Here is a 23,609-nt window from a genome sequence, read left to right as displayed (position 1 = left end):
GAAAAATAATACCAAGAGAAGATCATAGGAATATGACTTGCTAAAAGAAAAAAAGGAGTGGATAGAATTGGACAATCCATTTGCTGTTGTTGTTATCACTCTAAATCTTTACAAAGTTCATACCCAGAAATGCAATGCAATCATAAAGCTGTATTAACAGAAATACAAATAAGACAGCATATCCCAATGCCAGGAGTCTTCCTTAAGGATTTGCCATGTTGTCTGTCATCTTAAGTGGTTCTCTATGATAGCTATTGCATGCTGCATATTGTCATTCTTATTTTACAGAAAATAGTGATGGTTCTTTCATTCTTTTACATATATTATATATAATATATATCTTTTATTATCTTTTATATTAATTTGGCACTGACTTTTATATTATATATTATATAAAATAATGTAGATCCCCAATCTTAATATAATAAAATTATATAATTATTTATTTATATAATATATTTTATGAAATATATTATATATAATATAAAATAATGTAAATCTCCAATATTCTTAAAATATTTTTATTTCTTGGCATACCACACAAGCCAATCTAACTTCTGAGTTCAAATTATGATACAAGGATCTACCTAGGAGGAATACATATAAGAAAAATTTAGTATTTCACTAAGTCTATTCTTAAGGAAATGAATTACCAAACAAAATATTTAAGGAGCAACTAAAAAGCAGTGGATTTGATCTTATTTGGTAGAATTTTTTTTTACGGTACGGCTTTTTAAAATGTGATTAAGTATAAAGAAAAAATTAAAATGCCCCAGAATGTTACAGTTCAGATTGCTGCTTTTGATCTTAAAGGAAAAACAAAGAAATACATATACTATTTTAAAAAATTAAATGAACGGGAAGATATCAAGTGAAAAGCCTAGTTCCTCTCCATAGATGGTCCACATAGTGGGGTGCCTGCACCAGAGGCAGCAGTATCACCTGGGAAACTGTTAGAAATACAAATTCTTAGGCTTCACCCCAGATTCACTGAATCAGGGTCTCTACGGTGGGGACCTGGGTTTTAACAAACCCTCCTGGTGATTGTGATGTACACTGAAATCTGAGAACCAGTATTCTACACAAAGGCGATCGGAGTTCAGTATCTTACGTCTTTCCAGATATATTTTAATCATACACATGCACACGCACATATATACACAGTCTTGTTTTATACAAAATGAACCGCATTATAAACAGTGATTGTCACTTTAATTTTTAAATGACGTCATTTATCTTGCAGGTGTTTTCATATCTGCACTTAGAGATGCACTTCATGTTTTAAGATTATTTAGCCTTTCATTGGTTGTGCCATATACCTCAATGGTTCAACCAGGTCCTTTATGTGATCATTTCTAGTATTTTCAATTTGTATGTTTTACAGTGAGCATTCTTGCTAGTACATCTTAGAAAACACGTGTGAATATATTATTGAATGAATTCCCATCAGATGCATCACAAAGTCACGAAGAAATGTATATTCTAGACTTCAGTGCATATGACCTAAATGTCTGACAAAGAGGTGGAGCCAATTTACACCTCAAGCAACAATTTATTAACAGTGGTTATTTTTCTGGATCCTCATTTGACACTGGATATTATCAAACTTTTTTTTAACTGTTATCAATCTGATTAAAACATGACATCTCATCATTGCTTATTTGCCTTTCTTTAATTAGAAAGGCAAAGATGGTCCTCTTACATTTTTATTGTCCGTTTGTATTTCTTTTTCAGCAACTTGTCCATTTTCCCTTGGGTTAAGTGTATTTTTTCCTTACTAATTTGTATAAAATTTTGCAAATTAAGAAAATTAGTCTCGACCTGTCACATGTTTAGACTGTATTTTTATTAGTTCAGATTTTTTTTAGTTGGTTGTAACTTTATAGATTTGTTAATGTTTTCTCTTTTGTGCTCTGTGTCTTGTGTCCTTCATGGAAAGACTTTCCACTAATTCCAAAATTTTAAATAAATTCACTCATGTTTTTCCTCAAACTGTCATAGTTTAATTTTTACTTTCTGTAATTTACTTTGGTAAGAGAAATGAGACTAGCATCCAATTTTTGTTTTTTCATACAGTTAGTATCTTGTCCCGGCACCACTTAGTGAAGTTCTTTTCCCAATGATTTGAATGCCAGTATTACCTCTGAATCTGGAGAATTTGGGAACATTCTCTCATAATCTATTGGTTCTCTAGTGTCAAGCTGATTAAGCTAGTACAGCCTCATTGGCTATTTTTATATAGATAATACTATTTCCAGCTCATTCATTTTCCTTTTTGAAACATTTCAAAGCATTTTTCACTTTTATTTTTCATGATGAACTTTGTGTTATTTTGTCAAGTACAAAAATAAATTTGGATGGAGTGTTAAGACATTGAATTAGCAGCTTACTAAACTGAGATTTGTCAGTTTGTCAATGTGTAATATTGTGGTTTCCTATAAAGAATGCCTGTATCTCTAATTTTACTAAGACATCTTTTATGTTATCTTTAGAGCTTCAAGTTTTCTTCATATAGGTCCTTCACATTTCTGATTAACTTTAATACCAGGTATTTTACTTTTCTTGTTGCTATTACAAATGGATTATTTCTCCCATTGTATTTTCTAACTGGTTTGGGTTGTTTACAAAGCTACTAATTTTTATATAATTCTTTATGTCTGTTTATCTTTTGTGATACTTGTAATGAATTCTTAAAAATTATACATCCCCCCAAATGATGCTTACACATCTAAATGAATGTAAGCTACTGAAAAGAAACATAATCAGACTTTATTAAAAACATATTTTGAACATCTTTTTTTTTAAAGTTGCCCACAAGAGACAATGTCTCATTTAGTTCATAGTGACACATGGTTTTTTTATACAGATTGACATGGCCTAGCTTGGTCAACCAGTGTATATCAGCTAAGCTTTCTTTAGATAAACTTAACTACTTTTTTGTATTACCCAATGAAAATAAATAGAAGAGTATTTGTGATCATTTAAAATATTCCAAAGAAAAGAATGTTAACTTCAAAGAAATCTCCAAATATTAAGTTCCAGAAGTGGCCTTGCCAATGGAGAGAACATTGAGCATCCAAATAAAGAATTGAGACGAATGACTGACTACTTCCACGGAAATCAAAAAGAAGGTGACAAGAAAGATGGAAAACAAAATAGAAAAATAATAGTAGAATTGATCAGTGAGTCTTAGACCTTTTGAAAAATAAAGCATAATAAAAATGAAAAAGGCAGAACACAAAGACATGTACACAACAGTTAAAATCATAACAGGCTAATAACAGATACAGAGAAAATGAAATTAATGATAACAATACTTTATAAAACTCATCCAAATACATTGACATCTATTTTCTATATATAATTAAACGGAACAAATAGAAAAGATGAAGAATCAAAGCTAATAATTTTGTTCCTGGTACTTTTCTATATTAACTAATTATTTTGTACATTTCTCAGTTGATGCCACTGCATTTACTAGGTATACAATTAAATAAGCAGCAACTAACGGCAATTTTTTTTCTAAAAAGATTTAATGCCCCATGGTTTAGATTAAGCCGGATCTACAAAACATTGAATTCATCTTTTATTTTCTCTGTGAGCAGGGGTTCCTCCTTCTGTTTTTCTACCATCTAGAGATTAATCTATATTTGTCAATATTTACATAAATCAGAGACATAAATCACATAAGAACCCTAGACACGGCCTCCTGGATAATCTGACTATTGCCCGTTTCTCTTCTCAATTATGTTGTCAGAGAGAGATACCTGAGATAAAGTCCCTTAGGAATAGAACTAACAATAATTTTTGTCTCTTCCTTACCAATACCTATACCTTTAATTTTCATTTCTCATGTTGAATTACATGTGCTATTTCTAGAATAATTTTAATGGTGGGGATAGTAGGCATTACTATCTTATTCATAGTAAGAATATAAAACTTCAAAATTTTTATCATTTAACTTGATGCTGAATATTTGAAAAATACATATTCTTGATTAATGATATGTAATTATTTTAATATACCATTCATTTTGCTAACATTTAATGTTTTGGCCCCAACAGTAGTATGATTATATTACATAAGTCTGTTATAAGATTGTCCTATTTCATCATCTCTATCAAATTTCAACTTAGATGTTATATTGTCTTTGTATAAAAAATTTGGAAGCTGCATTATTTCTCTGTTTTGGAAAGCTTAATTAGTAAATTGATTCTTTAAAATTTCAGAAGAATTCCCCCTTTGAAAACCATTTGAGTCTGGAAATTTCTTTTTTTTTTTTTTGAGACAGAGTCTCGCTCTGTCACCCAGGCTGGAGCGCAGTGGCGCAATCTCGGCTCACTGCAAGCTCCGCCTCCCGGGTTCACGCCATTCTCCTGCCTCAGCCTCTCCAAGTAGCTGGGACTACAGGCGCCCGCCACCACGCCCGGCTAATTTTTTTGTATTTTTAGTAGAGACGGGGTTTCACCGTGGTCTCGATCTCCTGACCTCGTGATCCGCCCGCCTCGGCCTCCCAAAGTGCTGGGATTACAAGCGTGAGCCACTGCGCCCGGCCTTGGAAATTTCTTTTTGCTATACCTTTTTAATAATTTTCCATATAATTTTCATAGTTATTCATCAACTTGAGTTCCATCTCTTCTGTAGAATCACTTTTGTTAACACTTGGTTCCTAAAAATTTGAGAATTGTTAACATGCATTTTTGTAGAGCTTTATAAAGTACTATTTTATTATTCTTTTAATTTCTAATATAACTCTCATTTCCTTTATGCCATTTTAAATTTTATGCACTTGTGTTTTCTTCCTTCTTTATGTAGTGTTTCCAAAAAGTACTTAAAGTTATTAATCAATTTGAAAATATTTTTTCACTTTTCAATTCATTATTTTTATATTTGCCACCTCCTTTTCATTCTGCAGGTTTTATTTTTTAAGCTTTTCTATTTCCAACTTTTTCTTAGATACTCAATAGTCTTTTATGGCCCAGAATATTTCTGAAACTTCATTTTTGGGAACTCATTTTAGAATCGCTGTTACATTCTTTGAATTATTTAAATGGTGACAAATCCTTCCCTTTGTGTTTTTGCTGTCATATAAGAAAAGTGGCTGAATATTATTTCAAACAAAGCTTGCCTGATATGAATGTTGACGAGCTGGGTCATATGATTTTATGTTAGGAATCATGTGCCGCTGTAATTAAATGAGGCATTGTTTCTTGTGGGTCTCATACACTGACTCTGAAAGCAATCCAAAAGATAGTTCAAAACATGCTTTCAACCAAAGGCTATTCTTTAGAAGCTAAAACTCCTTTGAATGTGTAAGCACTTCTTTTTGTCATTTTAAGGGCTCATTACCATGTAGTCAGATGCTTGTTCACTGTGGCTAGAAATCAGAAAGGCAGATAAACCAGGGATGAAAAAGCTAGGATTCAGCAAGGCTGGAACTTCTGTAGAAGTCCTGAGCTGATCTTTTTCATTCAGCCTAAAATGCAAAGTCGCTCATTTCAAGGGAAGAAGTAGCTGCATTTATTTATAGCTATTAGACAAATATGCAAAGCAAAATGCTTTTCTAAGTGATGAAGCACAAGCCAATATAAATACTTCAAAATAAAGTGTGCTTTTGATAAAGGGTAATGAAGACAGACTACAAAAAACAATACTGGTAAATACGAAGTTTTAATGTAACCTTACGCCAATGCTAGGGTTTAAAATACCCTCATAATACCTTTACTTATTATAGGTCTGTCATTTTAACTTAAACAGCTAATGTCATTTATGGAGAAGCAGTCACATTTCCTGAATAATGACTGCATACCTATTAAAACGAATTGTGTTTCTTTTTAAAACATACATTTATTCTGTTCTCATTCTGTTAATGCATATCTTTTCCTTCATTATATCTGCAAAATGTCAATCCTGCTATGTTGGGGAAATCAATAATAAAATAGCTTTACAGTAATTACTGCTTAGTAACACATTTCTCCACCTTCACTACATAAACTCCACTAACATCAAAATTACACAAATACATTGGTGAGGAGGTCATCATGTGAAAATGTAACTCAATTTACAGATATTTTGAATCACATGTTAAACACCAATACTCCCTAAGAGGAAACAATGAGTCAGCCTCCTGAGTCCCCCTTATGAACTTCAGTTCCACTATTACGAAGGACAAGGCTTCATATACTCATGGCTCTGGAAATTTAGTTACCCTTAAAGTATACCCACAACAACAGCAACAAAACTCTAATAATCTCAGCAATGGCAGTTAAGTGTGGCATTTCCAGGTGTTTTCTAAGGTTTTTAGTAAACTGGTCACTTTTTGTCTAAGCTACTGGAATCTAAATGGAATCGATGACTCCAGTGATTTTACCACCTTCATGGCTAACACAGATCACTATCCAGTCAAAGCAACTAACTATTCGTGCTCAAATGAGCTGCCTGTGGATATGACAAGATTAAAGAATTATCCTCAAAGTCATTCTTTGCCTTTGTTAACACCAGATGGAAGCGCTTACATTAAAAAGAGTATATTTCTTGAAAAAGTGATATAGACTTAAAAAATCAATTCAGAGAAGTAAAATATAAAAACATTGCAATGCCCCCAAATTCAGAAATAACCATTGTCATGCTTTGGTAAACAGCATTTCATACAGCAGTAGGCTTATTCACAGGAGAGAAGATTAAACTTGAATTCGAGCGATAAAGAAGTTAAATTGAAAGATTTTACATAACATTTCCATAGCACAAAAATTTTATTTTCTAAAATATTTCCTTAAATTTTTTAAAAAAGAAGATTTTTAAAGCATTTTAAAAGTTGGAGTCAATATGTGCAAACTATGTATTCCACTGCCCAACCATAAAAAAGAACAAAATCATTCCTTTGTAGCAACATGGATGCAGCTGGAGGCCATTATCCTAAGCAAATTAACACAGAAAACCAAATACTGCATGTTCTCACTTATAAGTGGGAGCTAAGCATTGGGTACACATGGACATAAAGATAAGAACAACAGTCATGGGGGACTCCTAGTGGGGGATGGAGGAAGAGAAGCAAGAGTTGAAAAACTACAGATCAGGTACTATGTTCACTATTTGAGTGATGGGATTCATTGTACCCCAAACCTCAGCATCACACAATATGCCCATGTAACAGACCTATACATGTACCCCTGAATCTAAAATACAAGTTGAAATAAAAAATAAATAAGTATATAAATAAAACTGTGTATGCCAACAGTAGAAAATGTTTCTTTGGCCTGTAATCTCAGCACTTTGGGAGGCCGAGGCAGGCAGATCACTTGAGGCCAGGAGTTCGAGACCAGCCTGGCCAGCATGGTAAAACCCCGTCTCTATCAAAAATACAAAAATGAGCCAGGCTTGGTGGCACATGCCTGTAGTCACAACTACTCGGGAGGGTGAGGCAGGAGAATCGTTTGAACCAGGAGGCAGAGGTTGCAGTGAGCCGAGATCACACCACTGCATTCCAGCCTGGGCAACAGAGTGAGACTCTGTCTCAAACAAAAACACAAACTAAAACAAAAAAGAAAAGTTTCTTTATTCCTACAGTATGGGATACAGAAATTGGGACACTACACTTTGTATGCCATCTCAGTCACTTAATTTTGATAGTTATATGATTATTTTGTATTGTCAAGGTTTAAAATGTTTGTATTCTATTTATAACTATAATCCCCATTGTTGTTTTATCTGCTTTCTAAATTTAAATATATGTATTGAGTGACACTGTTTCTTTACCTTCTTTATCCCTTCATTTTCAAGAATCCAGATCTCTTGGTTGGCTGAACTTCACAGCCTTGTGTCCACCTGCCCTTCGCACCAAAAATGGGGCAAGTCCACTCTCGTCCCTCAGTTCTTGCATATGTGAGATAATTTGTTATTTGACTTTCTATTCAAAAGAAAAGGAGGAGTATTATCTTTTTCTGTTATAATTTTTTTCCCTTTAACTCTGTAGACAATAGCCAATTATCTTCTGGCATCAGATACTATAATACATCAAGCATCACATTTAATTTACTTTTTCTGCTTACATAGAAATGTGATATTTTTTCTTTATCCTTGCAGTTCAGTAACTTCAATATTATAATGCCTTGCTATTGAAAATTTTCATCAATTTTTCTGGCACACACTTTTTTTTTCTTACAAATTAGGATCATGTTTTTCAATTCATGTTTTCTCATTCTATCTTAAATATAATTTTTTCTCTTCCACTTGTTCTGAGCAACATAAATTATTAATACATTGGATATCTTTTGACTGTCTATAATAGCTGTCATCTAATCCAGAATGATTTGCCCTTGCTGGGTTTTTTTTTTAATATTGTTAAGATTTTTCTCAAATTTATCTCCTTGGTCTTTAATTTTAGTCCACCTTATTCTCCTTTTGTTATTTTTAATGGGGCTTAACTCTAACGCTTTTATGTTATGCCATTACTTTTTATTTGAACCCTTGTATCTATTCTTAGATCGCTTGTTTTTGATAAAACATGTTAACCAGAACTCTGCGGATATGAAGAAGTATTTTATAAAATATTCTTGTGTCTCTTTGGGTATTATTTCTGTGATATATGATGTCCATCTGCTTTATATTAATATCCCTTAATTTTGCTTTTATTCTTTTAATTTCTCTTATTTTTTCAACTGGTCCAAAAGTATTATTGATTTTTAAAGTTAGGGTGGCTATGTTGTGCAGAAGAGTATCGGGATGAAGAGAAAGCATGGTGGGATATGTATGATGAAACATGCACAGTGGCTGCTCAGGAATGTTGGACACCTGAGGACCTGCCTCAGGGAAACTCAGCTAAAAGCCTTTCAGTTAGGGCTCTCTGCTTCAGTCTGACACTCCTGGACACCCCTTCACCTCAGAGAACACTCCTCCCCTTAAACATCTAGTTACAGAACATAGAAAATAACTCTGCTGCATAATTCCTCCCTAAACTTACCCTCTTTTTCTGTTTGCCTTATGTTTTTTCTCCCCTAGCGAGTCACTTAACTGACCTGAGGTTTTACAACTCGATGTAAAGAATTCTGAGATACATCTTTCAGGATCACAACACTTGTTGTCGGGGGAGAGGGAATCTATATTCTCCAAGAGAATCAAGATGGCAGGAGTCAGTTCTCAGTTCCCATGAATCCATCTGGACTGCACGATCTCTGACAGGAGGGAGAGCTTCAGAGCTACTGTTGTGTTTTTTTGTTTTGTTTTGTTTGGCTCGGAACTTGTGTTCTAACTGCTTTTAGTGGCTCTTGTTCAGTTAGAGAGGACAGCACTACAAAACTTCCCTTTACTCCATGATTTTTTTTAATTTTTTTTTTTTTTTTTTGAGACTCACTCTGTCGCCCAGGTTGGAGTGCAGTGGCGCCACCTCGGCTCACTGCAAGCTCTGCCTCCCCGGTTCACGCCATTCTCCTGCCTCAGCCTCCCGAGTAGCTGGGACTACAGGCGCCCGCCACCATGCCCGGCTAATTTTTTTTGTATTTTTAGTAGAGACGTGGTTTCACTGTGTTAGCCAGGATGGTCTCGATCTCCTGACCTCATGATCTGCCCATCTTGGCCTCCCAAAGTGCTGGGATTACAGGTGTGAGCCACCGCACCCGGCCTACTCCATGATTTTTAATAGAAAATAATAAGTCATCATTTTCCAACATTTTATTATGTACATTTTCGAAATCCAGAAAAGTTGAAAGAAATCTACAATGGCCCCCCATTTATCTACCATCTAGATTCTACCACTAAAGCTTTACTGTTCTTGTTTAATCATATGTCTATCCACTCATCTATTTCTCCATCCATTCATCAATAAATTAATCATGTTTTATTGTTATTTTATTTTGCCAAAAAAACTGAACAGCAAGTTGTCAGAAGAAGATGATCAGGAAATAGTAAAACTTCATTTATAGTAGAAGTCAGTTTAAAAATAAGATGCATAATAAACCTCTTGTGTAGCCCTTTGACAAAAATGAGTAATGTTTTCAAGTGAATTATTTTACATGTAGCTATTAGGGGCCAAATATGCATTAATGACCAGATGCATAAATTTCTTTTCTGTGTAACTTGGTCTGTTGGGGCATCTGGCTTCAAACAAAAAGCAAGTTTACTCAGATGTGATTCATACCATATAAAAAGTAGAAAAAAATCATTCCTCAGAGCTAATTTTTCTTGATCCTGGTGGCATGAGCTACCAGGCACCTGTTACAACACACCTTACTGTTACATCAGAGAGGATAGTGGTTCTCAATACACATGTGTTGGGGGAGTCAGGGATACTGCATGTTAAAACTAGCTACAGTGCTTTTTTCAAACTGTACAGTCACACACTTAATCCCCTAGAATTTTTTTATATGCTTTGCTCTCTACCACAGATTTGACATTTGAGACTATTACATGGAATATCCACTAACAACTAACTTTTCTTTCAAGGAATATAGCAAGAAATGTTGAGGAGAAGAAGTGCAAACGATTTAACATTTGCACCTTTTGAAGGAAGAGGGAACTGAGACATAGGTAGCCAGCTTGCATCCCTTTCCTCGTCGTGGGTCAGCATCGTGTGAAGTGGGAAGAGAAAGCATGAGTCTATTTTAAGTGTATTTTTTTCCAAGCACAGTTTCTACTAATATCAGTGTAAACTTGCTCCCACTGGGGTAAACTCCACCAGTCTGGAGGACATGGATCTGAAGATGGAGGTCTGGCTATGGGGAAAGAGAGGCAACTGGAGACACACTGGTTGCAAAAGCTCCAGGTATGGCATCACTTGGGTGACCATATATCCTCATTTTCCAAAATAGTTACATTTTTTGTCATATTTATTATTATACATTATTAACAATGTATCTTTATCCTAAAAGTGTCCTATTTTGGATAGTAAGCTGTATCCTTACCTAAGGCATCACTGAAGAGAAAGATAGTGGAATTTTCATGACTTTTAATCAATATAGGTGACTAAACCAGGAGGATCCTTTTAATTAATGAGACAAATACCCCTCCAATAGGACTGGAGACTCCCCAGAGTGATAGGTAGAAACTCCAGCATGGTGATGAGGACCACACGGTGTATCTAGAAATAAGGTCAGGTGAACACAGCAGTCTGATACATTCTTTGCAAAACAAACAAGACAAAAACCATGACGTAAAGTATTTATCAACTAGGACTGTAGCTGCCTTTCCACTTTGCTAATTATAAACCTCCAGCACACAATCCTCAAGAGTTAAAGATGCCCAGATGAATGGGGAGAACTCAAGCTGCCCAGGTCTCAAGGAGAATCTAGACAAACAATTTTTATGCAAATAGAAAACATGGATAGACTGTATAGACTTGTCATCCTCAATAGTCAGTCAGGAAAAATAAACAAGCCACATACAGGCATACATATGCATAACCAGTATGCTTGAAAACATTCAGCAATTAAAAAAGAAAACTTAAAAAAGAAAGAATGTAAAAGATAAATAAAGACTATAATTTTGAAAAATATTTACCTCAGCCAGGAAAATAAATTAAATTTCTGGTAACTGCTGTTTTGTATTCTCCGGGACATTAAGGGGAAAAAAACCCTAAAACGTAGATTTAGTACAAGATAGGAAAGACTCTGTGTGAGACAGAAAGGAAGCTTATAGAGCTAGAGAAAAAAACTAATGCAAATATAAATGAAGAATGCTGTTTAAGGCATTAAATTGGCATTAGACAATTTAAATAACTGGTATGCAGTCTCCAAATACAGTCAACAACAACTTTTTTTTTTTTTTTTTTTTTTTTTGCCATTTCTTTATCTGCATATGTCTCCATCTATTTCCCCTCTCCTTGGACTTGGGTTGGCCTTGTAACTGATTTGACCAATTTGAAGGTGAAAGGAAAATGGTTATACGGCTTTTGGGACCACACAGTAAGAGCATTAGCAGCTTCCACTGTCTCTCTCTTAGAACCCAGCTGCCATGTTGTCCAGGCTAGACCAGTGAATGACTAGATCCTGTCTGAAAAGAGGCCTTGGAGAAAGACAGGCCATTCTTGCAGCTCCAGCCCCAATCCAGTTGCAATTGAATGTAGCTACATGAGTGACCTCAGTCATAATCAATTAAATCAAATTTACTTACAACTGAAGACTAGAAGAACCACCCAGAAGAGCCCACTCAACTCACAGAATTAGAAGAAAATAATAAGTATTTGTTATTTTAAGCCACCAAGCTTTACAATGGATTGTTAAACAGCAACAGACATCTGAAACAATGATATTTCTTATGTAGGTAATCTATGCCAAACTCTGTGCTGAGTGCTTTCTATGTCCTGTATCATTTAATCTTCAAATTTATCTTTTCTTCATCTCTAACACCATTGCTCTGTATCAAACCATCATTTTTCTCCAATAGAAAAATAAAAATGCAAGTTTTCAAATTGTATTTCTAGACTTCCAACTTGAGCCCTCCCCAATTCATCCACTCGATATACTGCCAAGAGATCTATTTTAAATAAAATTAAAGCACATCTCTATGAATACCAGACTTCATCTCTGTAATCTATCTCTTTAGCCATATTTCCCATCAATTGTCCTTCAATACTATCTCATTATTTCTCCCGGCTCTTACCCCACTACATAGTGTCCTTTGCATATATGTTCCTTTACCTGAGAAAGCCGTCCCTGCCCCCATTAATTCCATCAGGATTTTTACCTTCTTTTCAAAGTGTAGCTCAGGTATCATCTCCTCTAGAAAGCCTGTCTTCATTATCTCTGCTGCTATGATTTGACTGTGTCCTCTCTAAAATTCAGATGTTGAAAATTACTAGCCAATGTGTACATGTTAAGATGATTAGGTCATGAGGCCTCCTGTCCTCATAAATGGGATTGAGGCGCCCATTAAAGAGACTTCAGACAGTATTTGAAGGGCACTTCCACCTTCCACCATGTGAGGACACAGTGTTCTTCCCTTCCAGAGATGCAGCAAGAAGAAGAAGCCATCTTGAAAGCAGAGATAGCCCTTATCAGAAACTGAGCCTGCTAGCATCTTGATCTTGGACTTCCCAACCTCTAGAACTATAAGAAATGAATTTCTAGTCTTTATAAATTACCCAGTCTGTGGTATTTTGTTATAACAGCACAGACATTTGCCCAGGGACAGATCAGTTTCCCCTGCATGGGTCACATAGAAGGCCACTGATAATATTGTTAAAACAGCTTTGCCAAAGCATTGCATCTGTCTGTTTGTAAGTCTGCCACCTGCATTTGACTGTAACTCTGTAAAGGTAAATGCTTGCTCTTCCTAGCAATTGCTATACAGCTGTGTGATCTTGGGCATATTATGTATGCTCTCTATGTCTCCACATTCTTTATTTGTAAAGAGAATTTCTCCTATAGAGTTTTATTGGGAGGATTAAAGAAATTGGGCATGTACAGTGTTTAGAACCACTCAAAAATTTTAAACTTATTAGTTTAATTACTCAATATGTTTATTAAGCATGCTGAATCTGAAAAGATAGCTAGGATTTAGAGAAACATGGTAAGGAAAGGGAGAAGGAGGAATGAGGGAGAAATTAAGAAATACATTCAATGTATCCAAGGTGTAGATGATGCCCTCGTCATCTCAGTAAATAATGTCACCATCTACTCACACACTCAGAGCAGAAACCAAGAGGGCATTCATGAGATGTCACATAGTCCTGAATCCCTCACATTGAACTCATACAACTCTCAGTTTTCCCTCAAAAATGCATCTTGAATCTGTCTACTTCTCTCTCTATGGATACCACCCTAGTCTAAGCCATCATTGTTTACTTTATAAACAACTACAGAAGCCTCCCAATGAACTTCCATTTTGCCCCTTGCCCTATAGCAATCCATTCATCAAATAATAGTTAGAATGATCTTTCAAAGTGACAATCAGGTATTTAAATTCCTCTGATTCAAACTTTCACTAGAGCTACAATATTCTTAAAGTCTTACATGATAAAGCCTTGCCTACCATTGCATGTCATTGCCCTCTTCTTCCTTGTTTTTAAATACCTTTTTGGCAAGGTGGGCCTCTTCCCGTTCCCCACTCAGCTTTTTCAAACCACAACAATTTCTGCACAGCCTAGTCTTCTTCCTTTGTTCTCCCAATGGTTTTACTGTCTCATCCTTCAGGACTCAGCTTAACTATCTGCTCAGAGAGAACATAACAGACTAGTAACTTAATGTAAGCCATTCTTAGTCTGTTCTCTCATGTGGCAAGGCTGTTCTCTGTCCAGTTAAAAGATTTTCTAGAATCTTAAATAAATATTTATTTTTCTGTTTAACTTGTGTCTTTCCCACTAAACTATATATTAGAAGGCAGAAGTGGGCTAGGCCATAAAATGTTGGTTAATTACAGTGAAACTTAAATTACAGTGGAATTTAAGTATCAGTTCTCAAAGATTTATATTCAGAGGGCAATTCCCTGAGAAGACAGATGTGTTTTTTTGTTTTTTTTTAATAATATGATTTACAAAGAGGCAATTTTGTAATGGAGCAACTCCTCTAAGCTAAATGTGCTAACCATGCTCTGATATGCTAAAATGCCTTATAACTTATCTTTTTCCTGTTTTTCATACAAGAATGGCACAGCAGAACATAGCAATACAAAACATCGATAAGGCTCCAACACAACTAGAGATGTCTTTTTGCCCCGTGTGGAACAGTTGCAATGGTTTTCAGGATATCTCCTGCAGCAGGTTCTTGGTTGTATTTTCTACAATAATGGAAGTTATACAAATCTGTATCTTTCTCTGGCAGAAAGGTAAGTCTTTATGGGAAGAAGTATCAAGAGAAGTGACTTCTGTTTTTCTGACCTTTCTGAATCCTTAGGCTGTGGAGGGGAAAACAAACAAACAAAGAAACAAACAAACAACCTTAAATTCCCTGAGTGAGGTGGAGATTATCATTGGTTTTTTTGACCAGCCAGTAAGTTTTCCAGAGTCTTAATAAACCTCTAATTGTTATTGGCTGCAGAGAACTCTTTTCCTGCTGCTACTTGGTATTTGGATACATGGGCACACTTTCAAACTGTCATTGGTTGAGGTTTCACAGCACCACACTGAATTAAGCAAAGCAAAATATCTCAGTGGACAGCTCACATTGCCTACCTCTTTACCCAAATATCAGGAACTGCTGGATGAACCACTGGAACCATTATTAGGACTGAAGTACAAAAATGCCTGTTTGATTAAATCAAAATTCAAGAGCATCTCTAATGTAGCTGTTCTGTGATCTAATGCATATAAAGAGATAATAGCTTCTTAGAACATCAATATCAAGGTGTATGCAAACAACTCTAGGGAGAATTTCAACAATAAGAGAGGCATTAATTCCAAGTGTTCTCTGAATAATAATGTTGAGTCTCCAGGTAACTCCTGGGATCCCCATGGCATATGACAGTTAAAGGACCAGCTTAAATCGAATTATCATTGTGAATTATCATTGTTAGTCTCTGTGTGATTCCTACTTGCTGTTTCTTCCACTGCTCTCCAATCCCTCTTTGTTGTTACATTTTTTTCTTTTACTCATAGCACCGCAATCTTTGATTAGATTGAATAGAATTCTCAGCACTTAAAGTTTCCATAATATTTTATAAAACCTAGATCCTTTATCAAGACAGCATATGAGCTATAAATCACTTTTCTTTCCCTTCTCTGTTTGGTGATCAGTTCCTTCAATTATGACTGGAAGTGCTTGTTGAAGATATTCTGCAAGAATATTCTGTGTTTATAGATAATAAATCCTCAAATTCCCTTCTCAGGTTGAAATGGCATACTATCTAAGATAATAGTTCATTCATTTCAACCATTCTGTATTTTATAACCTCTGTACCTAAAGTAAAATATTTAGAGTTCAAAGATCTTTTGCTAAGTTTTTGCCTATATAGGTAAATAAAATTCATCCAGGGATTAAAATAATCTCATCAAATCTTCTTCCAGGCCCCCAAAATCTGTGAAGCAGAAATTGCCCTGATGTCAACTTCGATGTAGCTACAATTGTTCCTTTAAGAATGAAGTTCAGAAACATGTAAAATTATTATGTGTCAATTATGAATAGAATTTAAAAAATTTTAAACAGTAATAGTAATATAGAACATTTAATAAATATACCATGATCAAATGTATTTGGTATATTATTTTATATATGGATATAGAAATGCACACAAAGTTGGCTTTTGTGGTCTATTCTACCAACCTGGGAAAAAAAATGGTTATGAGGAAAGTAGAGAGAAGTGGATAAGAGTACAGTTATTGACACTGGAATTAGATTAGACTTGAATTTTTGACACTGCACTTTGTAGCTGTGCAAACTTCACCAAGTTACTTATCTTCCCTGAGGGTTTTTATCCTTTTCTCTAACATGCGTAAGATTGACCTCATGGGGTTAGTGGGATTATCACCTGAGGAAATTCACTCTTGGCACAGTGTCTGTGCATAGCAAACAATCAATAAATATTGGCCAAATACAGTACAAAGAACACTTGACTAGGAGTTGGCAGCCTTGTATTCTAAACCTGGCTCTGGTGGGGTGCAGTGGCTCACGCCTATAATCCCAGCACTTTGGGAGGCCGAGGAAGGCAGATCTCTCAAGACCAGGAGTTTAAAACCAGCCTGGCCAGCATGGTGAAACCCTGTCTCTACTAAAAATACAAAAATTAGCCATGTGTGATGGCTCATGCCTGTAATCCCAGCTACTCAGGAGGCTGAGGCAGGAGAATTGCTTGAACCTGGGAGGCAGAGGTTGTAGTAAGCCGAGGTCATGCCACTGCACTCCAGTCTGGGCAACAGAGTGAGACTCTGTCTCGAAAGAAAGAAAGAGAGAGAGAGAGAGAGAGGAGGGAGGGAGGGAGGGAGGGAGGGAGGGAAGGAAGGAAGGAAGGAAGGAAGGAAGGAAGGAAGGAAGGAAGGAAGGAAGGAAGAAAAAAAAAAAGAATCAACTTCGCTCTGTCACTAACCAACAGTGTGATGAAAAAAAAAATCATGTCTCTCAGTGGTCTCTTCATGCAGAAAATAGGACAGTTGGACTAGATTAGTATTTTTCTAAATTTTACTTAACCAAACCAGCACTTTCTCTTTTAGTACAATCTTATATGGAACCTCATTATATAAAACTAAACAGAAGAGTAGCTGCTGCCCTGGTTGAAGTAGAAGAGTTTTAGAATATGTATGTGTGTGTAAATATACACAGTATACAAATTCAGATATACATGTATATTTGTATATTACAACATATTTATCCTGTAGTAACAGGAAAAATCCATGTCCCTAAATTCCTATAACCTCCACAAGTAACTGCACCAGCAAAAGAGCAAAGCAGACCTTCCAGGCAGTTCCTTAAACAAGGACTGTTGTTTTCACAGAATCTAGCATTGAATCACAATGAGCCGAATTTCAACTTTCGTTCATAGTTAATGGACAATAGGCAGACTAATCTATACTAAAGAGGCTTCTTTTCCTCTCAACAGTCGCATTCTTTTCATGTAAGCAATGCAATGCTAAGTACTTATAGTGATTGCAATCTCTTCCAAGAAAATCTTCTATCGCACTTAAATATAATCACTACCTAACTCAGGACAACTTGTGTCATCAATACACTCTCTTGTTGAGTAATCAAGACATGAAATTTAGTTTTGCTTTGGTTTCTGTTCTCCCTCCTATAAAATAGAAATGTATTTTTGGAGTGAATATGTTGCTGTTAGGCAGATTTGAAAATAGGAACTTTTAAAAGGGAATGTTCTCATTGTCATGTAGTTTACAAAGAGACCACTCTTGTAGGTGTGTGTACTTAGAGTATCAGTGTATATCAGCACAGCCTAACAGCTTAATTATTTTATTATATGATTTGATTTAAACAACTGCCAAGTTGACATTTTGGGCGGTCTGGAGTGTCGTCAAGATGACAGACTAGGATCTACAACTGGAAGAAGCCAGCACCAAATGGAACAGATTGCTGAGTTGGAAATAGTCAGCGTCAGCCAGCAAAGGCAGCCAGACAGGTCAATCTTGTCCTTCAGGTGAGAGAAGTCTCCCAGAAAACACAGTCCATCACTCTGGAGAATATTTTGGGAGAGGACAGGGTCCTGCTTGATAAACAGAACAGCAACAGAGGCACAGCAGGTCAAGGGAGTAAGGGAAGAGTGTCAAGAGTCAGATACTTGGGAGTATGTGTGTGAGGGGATGGTGGGTAAGACATGAACACATGGACCAGGTGAGTTCATGTTACTGCCAAAAGAAGTAGCTGCTATTCAATTCTTGGGCATGTGTGTCCAAGTCTTCCAAGAGAAGCCAGAAATCTGTATTTTTAAGTGAAAACTACAATTGTGAAGCACTGTCAATAACTTCATTTTGTTTTTTAAAATATTGTGAAAATGGAAGCAACCTTATGCCAACCAACATGAAATATATTTTCCCTAGGGCTTTCTTTACGTTTGACATATCAGGCCTGGAATTCCATACTTGTAGGTGTATGCTTATAAATTTGGCCCTGATTCATGGGTACTTTTCCAGTTTTGTTATAATTCATTTCTTTGGATCTGAGTAAGCATCACCAAATTGCCCTAGTATTTATGGGAGGCCAACTTTATTCTTACTTTGGCATTCCAAAGAAACTTCCTGAAGCTCAAGAAATATGGCAATCTGTTCAAGGGTGGTCTTGTCTGCCTCATTATTTGATTTCTTCAAGATATCCTGGGATGAATTCTCTGACCTTCCCCTCACCCTAAAAATGCCCCCATTCTTTCATTTGCCAAACATTTCACAATCTAGCAAAGTGTATTACAAAATATTTTGCTATTCCATATGTAAACTAAAAATAAAATTCTAAGTCCCCCAACTGACTGAACAGATCATCTCTTGGCCAAAGGGACCCCAAAACAAGCTTGAAAACTGCTTTATTGGCCATAATGAAATGGGAGGTCAGACCTGCCTTTTTATACCCTCTCCCTTGCTAATCACAATGAGGCTTTATTCCCTAAGGGCTAAACAGAAACCAGTTCTTTCAAAAGACCACACTACTGATCTGCCTGAGGCTGCCCTTCCTTTTTTGCCTGATAAGAGAACACTGACAATGGAGTGGTTCTGTCCAGTCTATGGAGAATGTGCAGTAAGAGTTTTTGTGACCTTGGCTTCACCTATTGATGTTAGAGCACGGAAAATGCCACCCTCAGATCATGCTTGTACTGCCATTTTTTTGTAGTGAGACTCAGGAATGGGCATAAAGCTCCACTGGATCTGTGCATGTTTCTTCTATCACAAATATTCATGACTCCTCCTACAGGTTATTAAATATGTATATTCAGTCACCAGCTCAGCATAAATTCCTGTTCCCTTTGCCCCTCCCTCAGTGTCTGTTTCTGGCTTCTGACTGGAGGCTACACTTCTCAACCAGTCAGAATGGCCACCCTGCAAGCTGCAACCCTTTATGAGAAACAAACTTCTCCTTTCCAAATTTATGAACTTTGTCATTCTTAAATTTACACATAGGATATGGCACAGGAGCTAGGAGCACAAACCAATTTAAATGGGTGTGAGAAGAGGATCAAATCCAAATTCAATTTAAATTTGTCACGTTTATATAGTAATTGTTCTTAGAAAGTCATTAACACATTTTTTTTTTCTGTGTAGAAGGGGAACAGAGGGGAAAATATTACTGCTGTCATGCAAAATATATTTATTCCTTTTTTTCTCTGAAACTCGATTCTCCTAGCAGATCTTTCGTAGTGGGTGGCAATGAAAATGCCCAGGTGAGACAGTGCAGTGTACTGCCCTCCCCCTCCCTGGCCAGTGCTCCTCAGAGTTTCGGTTCACTCTCCAGTTAGTAAGACCTCTCTGAAGTTTGAAGTGAAAGACTCTTCCCTTCTTTCACACGCAGCATGAAGGGAGGAAGCAGACCTTTACCAGCTCCTTGGGGAATCTGGACCCATCAGAATCTCTAGAAAGTGTTCAGAAGTAAACAGTGGATCCTCCAAGGGACAGCCTTTCAGATTTCAAAGTAAAAGAGACCAGGAAAACTCTAAAAAGCACAGTATAAAAAGGAAAATAAACTAAATAGGAGTCACTGAGAGAAAAGTGAGTTCTGGAGGCCTAAGGCTCCCACTACAGGAGAGCATTTTGAAACAGCAATTAACATAACTCTCTTGAACTGCTTAGAGTCTTTATAGCTACTTTCCCATAACTTCCCTGCTTTTACATATACATAACTTGCTCCCTTTAGGCACCAGTTAATACTTCCATTAAAACTCCCCAAAACCAAAAGCAAGTTTCAAAACAAGTGGTTGCAACTGTCTTAGAGTACAGGAAAGAGAAATGGCAGAATTCTTTGACCTCCAAGGGAAGCTATTTTATTACATTAAAGAAACACAGGAAGAGAGAAAGAGAGAAAATATTTTCCTTTCCAAGAGCCATGAATTCATGTAGATTTTACTATGTGCAAATGTGTATCAATATTGCTTTTCTTTGATGGAAGACATTTGATTCATTGCTCTAAGGAAGATATTAAAAACAAAACAGCAGCAAAATATTGGGAAAAGAAATGAAATGAAGACTGCATCTCCTCATCTTCTTATTCCTTATTTTGCAAATTTTTCTTTGAGATCAGTGGTGAATTCTCTTTTAAGGACAATGCTGTTCATAACATCTACTCACTACTTGGTATTTTTTATCATTTGAGGGATGTAGCTAGCACCTCCTAAAAGCGTATCTTTTATCAGCTGTCTTCAGGAAAAACAACAACAACAAAACTATAAACACTGCTTGAAGTTTATAATGCTTGTTATCAACCTGTGACTGAAATGCTGCACGGTTCCATTAAGTGTCAAAATAAATCACAGTAATACACTTGGCTAACAGGGCTTGGGCTATTAGGATGAGTTAACAGGGAATTGATCTGATTAATTAATTAGTAATATGATTTTAGATGAAAGCTGTGCCTTTTCAAAGAGCTCCCAGTGCTTTGTAATCACCATCTTACTTTTTCCAAGATGATTCAGAGAGTAAGATGAGATGTCAGAGCCCCAAATCACATAGCTGATTTGCAGCAGAATCGAGTTTAGAATCTCTGTCCCCTCATTTTAAAGAAGATGTTCTAAACACTGAATCATCATATTTCTCTGATTGAAAAAAAATAGCACTCCCTGATTTACAACTTAACATCTGTGACATTCTAAAACTGTATCATGTCACTTGAGGTCAAGTGAAATCACAAAACAAAACCAATTATTTGTAGACAAGATAATCATTATTTAATCATCTGATGGAAATGAGGTTCAAAGACATAAGAGCAGATGAAACAAAGTACAAAAAAGGATAATAGCAACCTCCTGATTATCTGGTAGGGCTTTTACTATCTCTGCATCAAATAAGGGATTTAAGTGACTCAAAAGGAAGATATTTTGAAATACCACTGATATGGTCTGTCTCTGTATCCCCACCCAAATCTCTTCTCAAATTGTAATTACTACGTGTTAAGGGGGAGGTGATGTGCCCTCCTCATCATAGTGAGTTCTCACAAGATCTGATTTTTTTTTTTTTTTGAGATGGAGTCTCGCTCTGTCGCCCAGGCTGGAGAGCAGTGGCGCAATCTCGGCTCACTGCAAGCTCCGCCTCCCAGGTTCACGCCATTCTCCTGCCTCAGCCTCTCCGAGTAGCTAGGACTACAGGCGCCCGCCACCACGCCCGGCTAATTTTTTTGTATTTTTAGTAGAGACGGGGTTTCACCGTGGTCTCGATCTCCTGACCTTGTGATCCGCCCGCCTCGGCCTTCCAAAGTGCTGGGATTACAAGCGTGAGCCACCGCGCCTGGCCGATCTGATTTTTTTTTCCAAGAAGGAAATATCTGTTTTCAATGCTTAATTTCTTTTTATAAATTTATTTTGTACTGCAATAGATTTTTGGGAAACAGGTGGTATTTGATTACATGAGTAAGTTCTTGAGTGGCGATTTCTGAGATTTTGGTGCACCCAGTATTTGATGGTTTTATAAATGTTTAGAAGCTCCTCCTCCTTCTTCTCTCTCCTGCCACCATGTGAAGAAGGTCTTGCTTCCCCTTTGTCACTCCTGCCACCATGTGAAGAAGGTCTTGCTTCCCCTTCGCCTTCTGCCATGAGTGTGGGTTTCCTGAGGCTTCCCTAACCATGCGGAACTATTAAGCCTCTTTCCTGAGTCTGGGGTATTTCTTTATAGCAGTGTGAAAACAGACTAATACAACCACTCTAACACATATTTAATATGAGAATCAAATCATAACAGTAGCCAAAAGAGCTTTTGGTGTTCTGTGAATCTGTGATTACTTAGCTTCCTTGCCAGTTGAGAGTTATATGAGCTAGAAACCTAGCTCTGCTATAGCCCTATGACCTTGAAAAATTCATGTAATTTTGTTGAGCCCCAGTTTTCTCATCTACAAAATGCTAATAGCATCACTTACTGTGTGGGTTAAGTCAATGGATGTACTTGAAAGTGCTGAGTAAATCCTGTGTTTCTCTAGTAATGCAACATTATAACATCATAGGTACACAGTCCTTAGTTTTTAGGAAAGATCTACACAAGGTTAAGCCAAAGAGCTTGACCACCTGTTAACTCTGCATGGGGCAGGATGAAATTATGGTCTCATTGAATACAAAAGAAAGATTTTTTTTTTTTTTTTTTGAGACGGAGTCTTGCTCTGTCGCTCAGGCTGGAGTGCAGTGGGGTGATCTCAGCTCACTGCAAGCTCTGCCTCCCGGGTTCACGCAATTCTCCTGCCTCAGCCTCCTGAGTAGCTGGGACTACAGGTGCCTGCCACCACGCCCAGCTAATTTTTTTTTATTTTTTTTATTTTTAGTAGAGACGGGGGTTTCACCGTGTTAGCCAGGATGGTCTCGATCTCCTGATCTCGTGATCCGCCCGTCTCTGTCTCCCAAAGTGCTGGGATTATAGGCATGAGCCACTGTGCCTGACCCAGAAAGATTTTAAAACTATCTTAGATGTGTAATTATAGGGTATATATTGGTAAACAAGAGAGATTTCTAGTCAAAGCTTGCAAATAACAATCTTAAAATTGTATCTGGTCTGCAGATGCTTTGTTTTACCCAGACATACATATTATTTTAAAGTAAGCTGCTTTCTAACTTTTTCTTTAAATAGAAAACTTGGACAAAAGACTGTGACTTTCTATCTTCCCTCTTTAAAAATCAAACATCTGGCAGGGCGTGGTGGCTCACATCCATAATCCTAGCACTTTGGGAGGCCAAGGTGGGAGGCTCACTTGAGCCCAGGAGTTCAAGACCAGCCTGAACAACATAGCAAAACCCCATCTTTACAAATAATAATAATAATAATTAGCCAAGCGTGGTGGCGTGTGCCTGTTGTCCCAGCTACCTTGGAGGCTGAGGTGGGAGGATCACTTGAGCCCAGGAAGTAAAGGTTGCAGTGAGCTATGATTGTGCCACTGCACACCAGCCTAGGTAACAGACAGAGACCTTGTCTCAAAAGAAAAAAACAAACACAAGAAGAAGAAACATTTGACCCTGAGGCTGAGTCCCTGCTGCCTGATTTTGATGGTGTGTTCCCTCTGCTGTTTGCTTCATTCCTGTCAGTTTCTGGAGGCATTTCAGTGTATGATATTTATAGCGGAATGTGGAAA

This window comes from Nomascus leucogenys, chromosome 11 (assembly GCF_006542625.1).
Source record: "Nomascus leucogenys isolate Asia chromosome 11, Asia_NLE_v1, whole genome shotgun sequence".
Taxonomy (NCBI): Eukaryota; Metazoa; Chordata; class Mammalia; order Primates; family Hylobatidae; genus Nomascus; species Nomascus leucogenys.
The sequence above is the reverse complement of the archived record's forward strand: the minus strand, read 5'-3'. Positions refer to the sequence as shown.